This window comes from Mirounga angustirostris, unplaced genomic scaffold, assembly GCF_029215605.1.
Source record: "Mirounga angustirostris isolate CCGP_5_RB_7025 unplaced genomic scaffold, mMirAng1.0.hap1 SCAF_16, whole genome shotgun sequence".
NCBI classification, from domain to species: domain Eukaryota; kingdom Metazoa; phylum Chordata; class Mammalia; order Carnivora; family Phocidae; genus Mirounga; species Mirounga angustirostris.
The window spans coordinates 44,987,007-45,001,123 of record NW_026991724.1 but is presented as its reverse complement, the minus strand read 5'-3'; the positions used below and the strand labels follow the sequence as shown (position 1 = coordinate 45,001,123).

Sequence of the window (14,117 nt, the reverse complement as noted above, 5' to 3'; positions counted from 1 at the left end):
GGTATGGTCTTCATTTTGCAGGTCATAGAACAATTATTTGCTGTGTACTGCAGAGCATCTAGATTAGAAGTTAGCAAGCTACTGCCCACCAACTGTTTTTGTAAATAAAGCTTTATTGGAACGCATCTACATTCAATTGTTTATAAATTATCTTTGCCTACTTTCACGCAACAGTGGCAGAGTCAAATAACCAATGGAGACCATCTGGCCCAGAAATCTTAGTATTTACTGTCTATCCCTTTATAGAAAAATCATCTACCCTATAATCAAGATCCATCATGTCAGTCCTTCAATAGCTAGACGACCTCACCCTCAACTCAGTTATTTTAACATTCAGAAGCACACAGATGTATTTCTAAAACATCCTCTAGGGAGAACCATTGCCCTACAAAGAATCAATGATACAGCTATTCAATAAACATCTAATTAAAAATTCTACTTCTTCCAGATGTGGAAAGTTCAATATATAATTGTGCCCATTTTAACAACCAAAAATACTTCAGATAAGATAAAAAAAATCATAGTTTCCTTTAAATTCATCACAGAGCTAAAGACACAAGGAAATTTAAATGAACTAACTGTAAAATGTGTCAAGCACTCCTTAACAGATATTTGGGGAGCTCCTGTCCACAGCAGGGATTAAACTAAATGCTAATTCCTTTAAAGGTAAATAGTCCAACCATTCCAATTAAAAGACAATGTCAAGACAACAACAAAAAAGTAAGTTTCAACTATACGTTCTTTACAAGAAATGTACTTTAAATATAAAGACACAGATAGGTAAAGTTGTGGAGGAAGATATACCATACAAATACTAAGCATAAGAAAACCTCTGTGCCTGTATTAATATAAGACAACAGACACATGAAAAGATGCTCAATATCACTGATCATCAGGGAAATACAAATCAAAACTACAATGACATATCACCTCATACCTGTCAGAATGGCTAACATCAACAATGCTAGAAACAACAGGTGGTGGCTAGGATGTGGTTAAAGGGGAACACCTGTGCACTGTTGGTGGGAATGCAGACTAGTGTAGCCACTCTGGAAAACAGTCTGGAGGTTCCTCAGAAAGTTAAAAATAGAACTACCTATGACTTTTGCAATTGCACTACTAGGTATTTACCCAAAGAACACAAAAATACTAATTCAAAGGGATACATGCACCGTGATGTTTTATAATAGCCAAATTATGGAAATAGCCCAAGTATCCATCAACTGATGAATGGATAAAGATGTGGTATATAGACACAATGGAATATTACTCAGCCACAAAAAGAATGATATCTTGCCATCTGCAACAACACGGATGGAGCTAGAGAATATTATCCTAAGCGAAATAAGTCAGTCAGAGAAAGAAAAATACCATATGATTTCACTCATACGTGGAATTTAAGATACAAAACAAACAAACAAAGGGGAACAAAAAGAGGAAGGCAAACCAAGAAAGAGACTCTTAAGTGTAAAGAACAAACTGATGGTTACCAGAAGTGAGGTGGGTGGGGAGACTGATAAAATAGGTGATGGAGAATTAAGGAGGGCACTTGTCAAAATGAGCATCAAGTGTTGTATGGAAGTGTTGAATCACTATATTGTACACCTGAAACTAATATTACACTGTATGTTAACTAACTGGAATTTAAATAAAAACTTAAAAAACAAAGAAGAATGTAAAATGGTGGAGGAAGATATACCCATACAAATACTAAGCAAAAGAAAGCCTATGTACTTGTATTAATACAAAACAGAGATCAAGACAAAGACTAGTACAAGAAACAAAGAGGATATATTCATCAAGAAGACACAGAAATCCTAAATGTGTAGAGATTTAACAACAAAGCACCAAAATATATGAAGCAAAAACTAAAAGAACTAAAGGAAGAAATGGACAAATCCACAGTCAGATTTGGAAATTTTAACATCTTTCTCTCAGCAACTAACAAAACAAGTAGATAAAATGGCAGTAATGATAGAGAGGATTTATATACATCACTATCAAGTACCTTGACAAAACTGATACCACACCCAACTGTCAAGAATACCACACCAAACTGTCAAAAGATGAGCTGAAAAGAGCTGAACTATCAGTTGTCAGAAAAACTAAGACAAGCCAAAATGAAAGTAACAGTCAAGCTTTTAATCACTTACTAATCACTTAGTACAAAAAGAGGCTAACCCAAAGAAAGCAATGGCTCCCCCACAGTTCTATGTTCCCTCATGGAATAGTACCTAGAGAGGGTCAGATGGATCAGCACAGATGTAGGGAATCACTTCACTGCCAACAGAGTACCAGACAAAATGATGAAACAAAGATGAACAATCTGTTCAACAAAGATGAACAATCTGAGTATTAATAAGAACAGTAACTGCTATGGACTGAAACTTATCAAATATATTTAAATCTTCAAGTTCATGATAATAATTTAAAAGGGTAACTTAGGATAAACTTTGGAAGATGCTGAAAAATGAGTAAAAGCAAGCTTTTATTCTACCTTTTTTACAGGTGCTGTACTTCAGAGTAACCAAGACACTGATGAAAGGATGGTTCCCTTTACAGAAGTATTCCAACTAATAATTACATAAGAAATAAGAGAACTAGAATATCATTTTGTAACTCTGATAAAATAATAAATTCCAAGTAAAGATACAATGGCTGCTAATATCACATAAAGGAAAACAACCAAATGTTATGCAGCACACACCATTATGTATGAAAGATTAGTGCAAACAAGCAAAACCACAAAAAAACCTGAACCTGATCAAGCCTCTAGAATTAAATACCAGTTTAGAAGAAATACAGGAACATGTAAAATGACACCACACATATACAATCAACAAAATCCAGAATACAGGTAACTCTGAAGAAAACTGTTTCTGGAACAAATAAACTGCAAGAAAAGAGAAAGAAAGATTAAGAAATATATCACACTATTACACTAAATCGACACTGTTTGGATCTTAATTCTAACAAATATTTATGGACAATGGGAGAAATGTGAACACTGACTTGCTATTTCATAACATTAAGAAAGTATTAAAGGTGGGTTTTTTTATAATGATGATATTGTGGTTATTTTTTTTTTTAAGATTTGATTTATTTATTTGAGAGAGAGGGAGTACACGCGAGCAGTGGGGAGAGAGAGAGAGAATCTGAAGCAGACTCCACACTGAGCTCAGAGCCAGACACCGGGCTCAATCCCACGACCGCAAAATCATGACCTAAACTGAAACCAAGAGTCAGACATTTAGCCGACTAAACCACCCAGGGACCCCATGGTTAAGTTTTTTAAGTAAAAAGTTCTTATCTTTAGATACACATAAAATATTTGTGGATGAAATACATATCTGGAATTTACTTCAAAATAATCCATTTTTTTGGTGGTGAGAGGGAGTAGTGGATCTATAGATGAAACATGTTTAGTTATAAATTGATATTTGTTGAAGCTTAGGGATGGGTAGGGTATATGGGGAAGCATTATACTTTTTAGTTTCATACATGTTTGAATTTTTCTATAAGAAGTTAAAGAAAAAAAGACTTGAAAGATAGATTCCAAATATGAACCATGATTCAGTGTAAGGAGGTTTTTTGAGTAACTGTTATTTTCTTCATCATTTTTTTTTGTATTTTCTAAGTCATACCAACAAACATGCACTACTTTGATATCAGAAAACAAGGAAATAATAGCTTTGTGAAATTTAAAAAAAGGACATGCAACGGTTAAAAAAAGTCTCAATAAAATCTGAGAAAAAAGAATAACAATAAAAAGATAAACTCTAAGACCTTTTCTTTTTTTTTTTTTTAACTTGGGTAATGGAGAAAAAGATGGGGAAGGGGAAAAATAAAGAAATGCACCCATTTATTATTCAAGAGTTGTGATTCAGGTAGAATTTATACCAGAAACATTAAAATAAACTAAAAGTAGGCCACTTCTAGAAATTTGCCCCAAAGATAAACATCTACAAATAGAAACCATATACACTGTTATTGATTGCTATATTATATAATGGCAAAATACTGGGGGAAAAAACTCAAATGCCCGCTCATGGAAGACTAGGTGAATAAACTCTTACACCCACACAACAGAATAGATAATTATAAAACAGAGTAAGAATAATGTCTGTAGGCTGCTAAGAATGATCTCCAGGATACATTAAACATGTGAGGGAAGAAAAAGGTGTAGTGTAGTGTACATAGAATACTCCTTTTTTAGTTAGAAATGGAGATGTAAAAAATACATGTATACATGTAAGTGTACATACATATACATACAAACACATACACATAAACATATTCATTTAAAAGAAAAATAGAAGAATACACCAAAGAAAAGTACAGGTAGTTATTATCTACACAGAGAAAAAGGAAACAGGCTGAAGGGGACAGGAATGAACACTGGCCTTCTCTGAATTCACCTTGTTCTCTAGTTTTGATTTTGGAGATAAGTAAATATTTTATATAATTTCAAAATAAAATTAAATCAAAGTGGGGGAAAAACAATCACTAAAAGTAGAAAGCAAGATGAAACAAATGAGCCTAACTGTAGGATAGGTCATATCCTATTGAAGTCTTGTTTTTCTGTATTCAGATAGTAAAAATATTGGTATTGTTAGTTTGAAACTCTCTCTCCCAATTCAAAAGAAGGCAGAAAAGAAGGAAAAGAGAATAGGGAACAGATGGGACAAGACAATGGATTTGACCCAAACCACATCAATGATCACACTAAATATAAATTGTATACTTAATTGTAAGACAGAAGTTGTCAAACGGGATAAAAACACAAGATCCAACTAAAGGCAGCCAACAAGAAATGCACTCCAACAACAGAACATAAATAGGTTAAAAATAAAAGGATAGAAAAAGATATTTCATGATAACACTAATGAAAAGAAAGTTGGAATGGCAACATTAAATATAAGACAAAGTAGATGCTCAGAGCGTCAGTACTACCAGGGATAAAGAAGACCATTTAATAATGATAAAGGGATCAATTCACCAACAGGATGTATTACCTGAAACTTTTATGTATCTAATAACAGAGCTTCAAAATACATGAAGGAGAAACTTACAGAAATTATGAGAAAGAAATAAATGCAACAGACAGAAAATCAGTAAAGGTACAGAGGATTTCAACAAGACTACACACCTACATTACCTAGCTGACATTTATGGAACTCTCTACCCAACAATAGCAGAATACAGTCTTTTCAAGTGCACACCAAACATTTACTAAGACCACACATTTTGGGTCACAAAACTACTCTTAATAAATTCTAAAGGATTCAAGTCATAAAAAGTATATTCTCTGAACACAATGGAATGAAATTAGAAATGAGTAACAAAAAGATCTCTGGAAGATCCTCATAATACCTGAAAACTAAATAACATATTTCTAAATAAACCATAAGTCAAAAGAGGAAATCAAAAGGAAAATTAGGAAGGAATTCAAACTGAAGGCAGAATAAATAAGTTTGGCAAGTGATAACTTTTGAGTTGGGCCTATGATGGTTCATTATACTTTTGTGCACGTTTGAAAATTACCAAACAGGGGCACCTGGAGCGGCTTAGTTGGTTAAATGTCAGGCTCTTGATCTCAGCTCAGGTCATGATCTCAGGATCCTGAGTTTGAGCCCCACCTCAAGCTCTGAGCTGGGCATGGAGCCTGCTTAAGATTCTCTCTCTCTCCCTCTCCCCCTCCCTCCCCACCCCACCGTCCCTCTCTGTCTTAAAAAAAAAAATTACCGAACAGAAAAAGTTAAAAAAGAATGCTGCTGTGTCAGAAATAACACAATATCGGGGCGCCTGGGTGGCTCAGTTGGTTAAGCGACTGCCTTCGGCTCGGGTCATGATCCTGGAGTCCCTGGATCGAGTCCCGCATCGGGCTCCCTGCTCGGCAGGGAGTCTGCTTCTCCCTCTGACCCTCCTCCCTCTCATGCTCTCTGTCTCTCATTCTCTCTGTCTCAAATAAATAAACAAAATCTTTAAAAAAAAAAAAAAAAGAAATAACACAATATCATCTCCTTTTTAATTTTATGAGTCTCAAATCCATTCTTCCTCAATTTAACTACTGTTGGGAAGTATCTACCACAATTAACTGCACATATTCCCTGCTCCCAATCTACAGAAAATTGCCTTGCCACCTCCATCATTTGAGAAAGCTTAAGTAGGAAATTTCAAAGAGAAAACAAAGATTCCTACATCCTGAAAAACTAAAGGCATTTAGGGAAACAGAGGAAACATCTACTCACCTTGGACTTTGCTTTTGAATGTATAACAGCCATTTTTTCCTCCTCTGGGCTCTACTCTCAGGAAAAGAAAATGGAATCATGAGATAGTAAACCTTTCTTAGGATATACTCTATATTAGAACACATGCTCTTACCCACCCAGCCCCCCAATCTACCCCTCATTTACCCAAGAGGAAAGTCAGAAGGAGAGTAGAACAGTTCTGCACTTTGTTTCAGAAAGAAGGTCCAAGACCACAGCTGTCTTGGGCAAGAATTAACTGCTGGATTCAAAACTGTCCACTGGAGATAGAGCCCTGCAGTGAAATACTACAGGTACTCAGTCTTCATTCAGGGGCTCAAACTTCTGACTTCTTTCCTTCCTGTCACCTTTCTGCATTCAACATTCTAAAGGCTGTAAGGTGAGAGGACACCTGGAAGCCAAAAGGAAACCTACATCTACAATCCCAGTGTGAACTAAGAATGGATACAGAAATGAAGCAATACAGGCCATGTGTGAAGGGGGACCACTGAGGTCAGAAGAGAAAGAAGTCAAGTTCTGTGAGGACAAAGCCACATGGGACTCATGACACATAGGCAGACTCAGTCCCAGAATGAACCCCCAAAATACAAAAACCCAATTTTATCTCTGTACCTCACTAAACTCCCATAAGATCACAGACTATAAAATATACAAATGACTAGACAAAGTCACACACGTTTCCATGGTCACACAGCCAAAGTCACCATCGCCAAATTAGTATTACACCTCAGACCACCTTTTATCTTAAACAAAATTCAATCATAAACAGAGCATACACACAATCACTCAAGCACATCCAAGCACCCTGTCAGGGATACACATGGCCAAAAACACCCTTTCACAGCAGCACTTTTACTCTCTTCACACAGTCATGAAAGCGGCACACTCACAGTCCCAACAGTCACACATACGGCATACACACAGCCATCCAATCAGAAAAATACAACCAAGTACCAGGTCAAAAAACCAAGTGGTCACAAACACCGTGCCACAGCAACACTCTCATAACACCTCAAAGTCACAAACTTCAGTAATACAATACACAGTCGCATACACAACCTCAAAGTGACCCAAGTACATCCAAACACCCTGTCACACAGCTCAGTCACAAGCAAACCCCCAGTCACATACGAGGTACACACACAATCACACTGTCACATAGGCACATTCCCAGTCAGTTAAGCACGCGGTCACAAACACATGGTCACAGCAGTTTTACTACACTCTCAGAGTCACAGCTCACCCTCACACAAACGCTTACACACAAAACCACAGTCGCACACATCCATTCGCCCACACCAATAACAGGCAGGCTGTCTCACAACACAAAACGGCAGGAGACCGTCACACACGCAATTCCAGCGACGCTTCCGCCCCGGCATACCGGACATCCTCACCTAGACAAAAGGTGCGGTTCAGGATCCAGGATCTGGCGCCCGGGGTCCAAGCCCCGATTTCGGGTTCGCCCGCCCAGCCGGAGCCCGGCCAAGCTTCTCCACAGACGCTGTCCTCCCCACGCGAGGTCCCCAAATCGCGCGAACAAACGGAAATGAAGCCGCATTGGGGAAGCGGTGACTCTGGGAAATGTAGTCCAACGCCGGGAAGGCTGTAGGCTGGCCGGCCAGGACGCTAGGATGTGCGCTTTACTAACCCTCCGCGAGGTTCCTGGACTCCGCGGCTAAAACCCGCTCGCGCAACGGCCGCGCCGCGGGTGTTTCTGGGAGTGCCCGCCTGCGCTCAGTGCGCAGGCGTCGGGCGCGCGCTCCTGGGTTGTGGCCGGAGACTGCCAGTTTTGAGTTGTCCCAGGGTCTTACCAGATCCGGAGAAGGTGGGACGGACCATCAGGCGGGCAGGTGCGGGGGAGGAGCTGGAGCTGAGCCAGGGATCAGACAGAGCCTCAGACTCAAAGAGACCGCCTGTGTGCCTTGCCAGGCCCTTTGGAGTGTGTGGGACAACGGGAGACGTTGTGGGGCGGACTGGGAGTCCCTCGGCGGCTGGATGTGTGGTTGTATTTCTGCCTGGTGTGATTCTCCATGCCCTTGGTGTGAGGTGGTTCGTACTCGAAGCGGCCTGGTAGTGACATAACTGTGGGATTGTCTGATGGAGGAAGGGACCTCTGCTGTTTTGGTTTGTTTTGTGTTCATAATTGAGAGTGGTTGCGTGAGTGGTGATGATCTGTTACGCAAATGTGCTTTTCTCATGCCTTTATTTCAGAGTGTAGGAGTTTGACTTCCAGAAGAGCGGGAGGTCTTCCCGATGGATGGTCAAGTTACTTCTTTCTTGGACACTAATTTGATCGGGAAAAAAAGGATATCAATTTATCTAGCAAATAATTTAGACATGATTTTTCTGTTGGATCAAATATACGTGTTATGGGGAAGAACGCAAAATCAACAGTTTTTTTCGTTGTCAAGAAACATGATTTCAAAGCCAGTCCTAGCTTAACTGCTTATTTCCTCTGGCACATCCCCGCAAAGTGGGCATCCATTCTCTTCTATTATGGGGACGTTATTGGGTAAGGTTGAGAGGCCATCGACTAATAAAATAATTAAATAACTTTATATATAAGAAGATTTGACCTTGGCTCATGGAGAGAAAATGAAGGTCTTGGTTTCAGCTCGGGCCATGATCTCATGGGTTGTGGGAAGGAGACCTGCATCAGGCTCCAGGGGAGCTGGCTTGAGCATTCTGTCCCTCTGCCCCTCCCCCACACAGGCGCAGGCGAATGTGTGTGTGCTCTCTAAATTTTTTTTTTTAATTCTCCTCTATACTAAGGTCATAATTTTTCGTTTTCTATATTCTTAAAGCTTTATAGTTTTGCCTTACACATTTTTTTTGTTATAAAATCTCTTGGAATCGATCTCTTTCTGTAGGACAAAAGTGGGGTGCAATTTGTGTGTTTGTGTGTATACCAATTGTCTCACATTATAAAAAGGCTATCCTTTCCCATCTTACCAACAGTCATAAATTAGGTTATCATATATATATATATATGGGACTGTTAGGGGGCTCTTTATTCAATTCTGTTGGTCAATTTATTATTCCCTGCAGTATATACTTATATATACATATTCTTAAGTAACATAGTATTATAATTTTAGTATAACACAAAGACCTATTTGGGACCTTTTTAATCCTCTTCACTATATAACTCTTTTACTATTCCCTTTATTTTTTATACTTTATTATTTCTTTGCTTTCTTTCAGTTTATTCTGCCATTTTTTCTCACATTTTAAGTTGGGTACTTAGTTTTTATACTTATAAATTCTTAAGGTTATAACTTTTCCTTTATGTACTACTTTGGCTGCATCCTACAGATTTTGGTATATGTAGTAGACTCATCATTCAGTTTTAAATACTTCTTTTTAAATTTGTGCTGATTTTTTCACCCATAAATAATTTGGAAGAATCTTTCTTAAGCATACAGATTTTTTTCTAATTATCCTTTGATGACTCATATCTAACAATTTTGTGGGCAGTGGAGTTGGTCTATATAAAATTGGTCCATTGAAATTTTTTCAGATTTGCTTTATGGCCTAATATATGTCTAAGTTTTCTGAATATTCAGTATGTCCTAAAAAATGATTTGTCTTCTGCAGTTATTAGTATAGTATATTTTTTAAATGTATCCATTAGATAAAGTTTGTAAATTTTTTGTCCAAATCCTTTATAATCATACTGATTTTTGTCTCTTAAATATCAGTTACTAAAAGAAATATGCAAAATCTCCCATTGTGGCTGTGATGTTATTTTTCCTGTCATTTCACTAATTTTGGCTTAAATGTATTTTTAGTAACACATACATTTAGAATTTATATAAATTCTTGGAGATTTAAACATCATTATGTGATCTTTTTATAATAATGCTTTTATTTAGGGGCGCCTGGGTGGCTCAGTCGTTAAGCGTCTGCCTTCGGCTCAGGTCATAATCCCAGGGTCCTGGGATCGAGTCCCGCATTGGGCTCCCTGCTCTACAGGGAGTCTGCTTCTCCCTCTGCCTGCCGCTCCCTCTGCTTGTGTTCCCTCTCTCGCTGTGTCTCTCTCTGTCGAATAAATAAATAAAATCTTTAAAAAAAAATAATGCTTTTATTTAAAGTCTATTTTATTCAATATTAATATAGCTACTTCAGCTTTCTTTTGATTAGTATTTTGACTGATGTTTTTTCTGTTCCCTTATTTTCAGCCTTTCTGTATAATTATTTTAATGTATATCTTGACAATAGCATATAATTATATTTATCCAGTCAGACATTTACTGACATATTTGTATTTATTTCTACCATTTTATCACATCACTATATATGTTATATGTAACTTTTTAAAAAAGATTTTATTTATTTGAGAGAGAGAGAAAAACAGCATTAGAGGGGAGAGGGTCAGAGGGAGAAGCAGGCTCCCCGCTGACCAGGGAGCCCAACGTGGGACTCAATCCCAGGACCCTGGGATCATGATCTGAGCCGAAGGCAGTTGCTTAACCAACTGAGCCACCCAGGCACCCTCTATGTAACTTTTTAATGTTTTCATTTCCCCCCCTTTATTCCTTCTTTAGATTGTTATCCTCTCCTTTCTTTTATGTCCTCCTCTTTTGGAAGGTATATATTCTATTTGCATTAATCTTTAACTTAGCAGGACATACTTAAGTTTTCAAAGTCTAAACTTACCATTTTTCCTGCCCAGCAGTATAATGATGTTAGAATACTTTACACCAATCATTGCTTCTACTAATTTAAATGCTATCATTGTAGTATATTTTAGTTATATGTGTGTGTATGCATGCACACATGTGCATATATGCATGTATGTGTACTTTTATTTCCATTTATTTTATACTAAATTTATTCCCAGGTCATAAGTTTTTGTTTCTTCAGTTTCTTCTGAGATATCTTTTTCTTCTGTGCAACTTCATCTTCTGGTTTAGGAACAATCTCCTCTCAGTAAGGATCATATTAATGTGGCAGGGAGAACTCACGTATGGATTAATCGGAGCTCTGTAAGTTCTGCACTGCATCTTGGGGACTTCGTTCACCAGATGTGCTTGATGACCAAAGAAGCTACATTTAAATCCTTCAGTCCAACATTATTCTCGGCATTTTTAAGCATGTACAATAATAGTTCAGCACTCTGTGTCCAACCCCACTGTTTGGCCTAGGTATACCTACCAACTCCACCATTGTAGTGACAGAATGGCACATGTTGCTTCTGTAAAGTGACATCCTTTAGAGACTTGGTGGCTTTTCAGATATGCGCACCCTTGATGACTTGGGCAGTTTCACCAGTGTTTTTAATATCAACATGAAGATTTGAACTCTTGATTTGCATGATTTTCTGGGTCGAGTGAATAGGTAACCATTTTCAGATCTCACCTCGGGCCGCTTACAGGAAGAGAACTAAAATCCCCTCATTTTTAAGAAGATATTTTCACTGAATACAGAATTATGGGTTGATAGGTTTTTTTTTATATTTTCACCAACATTTTCTTATGAAAATTTCCATAGAAAACTAAAAGAATTATACAATGAATACCCATGTATTCACCACCTAGATACTACAATTAATACTTTGCTACAGGGTGCCTGGGTGGCTCAGATGGTTAAGCGTCTGCCTTCGGCTCAGGTCATGATCCCAGGGTCCTGGGATCGAGTCCCACATCGGGCTCCCTGCTCCTTGGGAGCCTGCTTCTCCCTCTGCCTCTCTCTCTCTCTGTCTCTCATGAATAAATAAATAAAATCTTTAAAAAAAAAATACTTTGGTACATTTGCTTTATCAAATAGTTAACTATCCAGCCATGTATTTATCCATGAATTGGTCCATTTTTTTATTTATTTCAAAGTAAGTTGCAGACATCAGTATATTTTACTCCTAAACACTTTAGCATGCATATTACTAATTAAAGTTCAACATTTTGTTTTTGTTTTTTTTAAGATTTTATTTATTTGACAGAGAGACAGCAAGAGAGGGAACACAAGCAGGGGGAGTGAGAGAGGGAGAAGCAGGCTTCCCGCCGAGCAGGGAGCCCAATGCGGGGCTCGATCCCAGGACTCTGGGATCATGACCTGAGCTGAAGGGAGACACTTAATGACTGAGCCACCCAGGCGCCCCAACATTTTGTTAGTTTTTAAGGTAAGATTTATAAACAGTGAACCACACTTACCTTAAATTTATCATTTGAAGAATGTTGTCAAATTCATACACTGTACAAACCAAAATCCTATCAAAGAAAATATCATCACACTAGAAAATTCCCTCGGGGTGCCTGGGTGGCTCAGTTGGTTAAGTGACTGCCTTCGGCTCAGGTCATGATCCCAGGGTCCTGGGATCGAGTCCCACATTGGGCTCCCCGCTCAGTGGGGGGGTCTGCTTCTCCCTCTGACCCTCTTCCCTGCTCATGCTCTCTATCATTCTCTCTCTCTCAATAAATAAATAAAAATCTTTAAAAAAAAAATTCCCTCAGGCTCCTTCCCAGTCAGTTTCCAGGATAGTGTTGTTAAAATTCATCCATGTTATGATATGTGTGTGTGCTTATGGTGTATCTAAATAGTTCTTTTTTTTTTTTTTTAAAGATTTTATTTATTTATATGACAGAGAGAGACAGTGAGAACAGGAACACAAGCAGGGGGAGTGGGAGAGGGAGAAGCAGGCTTCCCGCTGAGCAGGGAGCCCGATGTGGGACTCGATCCCAGGACCCTGGGATCATGACCTGAGCCGAAGGCAGACGCTTAACGACTGAGCCACCCAGGCGCCCCTAAATAGTTCTTATTACAGAGTTGGATTCCATTGTATGGCTAATCACAGTTTCTTTATCCATTCTCCTCTTGATGGGCTTCTGGGATATTTCCACGTATTTTGCTGTTATAATGCAGTTATAAACATTCTTGGATATGTCTTTTTATGAATGTATTTTTTCATATCTTTTAGATAAACACCTAGGAGCAGAATTGTTTGGATGCAGTATATAGGTGTAAGTTCAGTTTTATAAGTTTCTGCCAGAACTTTATCCAAAATAGTTATACTGTTTTACACTCCCAACAACATATGAGAGTTCCAGTTTCCCTACATTTTCACCAACATTTAGTGCTATCATTCTGGATATGTATCTCATATTGTGTTCTGTAGTGTCTCATAGTGGTTTTAACTGACATTTCGCTAATGACTGTTGATGTTGACCATTTTTTATGCACTTATTAGCCATTTGAACATTTCCTCTGCTCAAATTTTCTGTCCATTTTTAATTGATCATATTTTCACTGTTGAGTTATATAAATTCTAATATAGCCTAGATATCAGTCCTCTATCGGACAGATGTTTTGTGAATATTTCTCCTAGCCATTGGATTTCCTGGTCATTTTTTAATAGTGTCTTTTGATGAGCAAAAGGCTTTTTTATAATGTTTAATTTATCAATTTTTTTTATAGTTACTGCTTTGTGTGACTTATGAAACTTGTCTGCTGCCAAGTTTGAAAAATATTTAAATAGTTACCTATGTTTTTTTCTGAAAGCTTTATAATTGCAGTTTTTTATATTAGGTCTAGGACTTATTTTGAAATAATTTTTGTTCATGGTGTTAGATAGGGGTTGAGATTCTTTTCTTTCCTATATAGATATCAATTTTTTTTCAATATCATTTTGTTACAAATTGTATTTTCAACAGAAGTCTTGGTCCTTTGTTGAAAATTAAATGACTGTTGTATTAGTCTTCCCCTGCTGCAGTGACCCAATTCCCACAAATTTCATGATTTGAAAAAAACACAAATTTATTATCTTACAGTTCTGTAGGTCAGAAGTCCAGTATGGGTCTCATCACACTAAAATCAAATATCCGCAGGGCTGTGTTATTTTCTGGAGGCTTT

The 14,117-nt window shown here is 37.7% G+C and overlaps 1 protein-coding gene across 1 annotated transcript in view; it reads right to left on the bottom strand.

Annotated features, from left to right (window-relative positions):
* LOC135361423 (zinc finger protein 420) overlaps positions 1-6,301 on the bottom strand; it is a 38,342-nt gene extending 32,041 nt beyond the window's left edge. Inside the window, exon 1 of the mRNA XM_054511577.2 lies at positions 6,252-6,301. The gene's annotated coding sequence lies outside the window, so the exon portion shown is untranslated. The remainder of the gene's footprint in view (positions 1-6,251) is intronic.
* Positions 6,302-14,117: the final 7,816 nt, after the last annotated feature.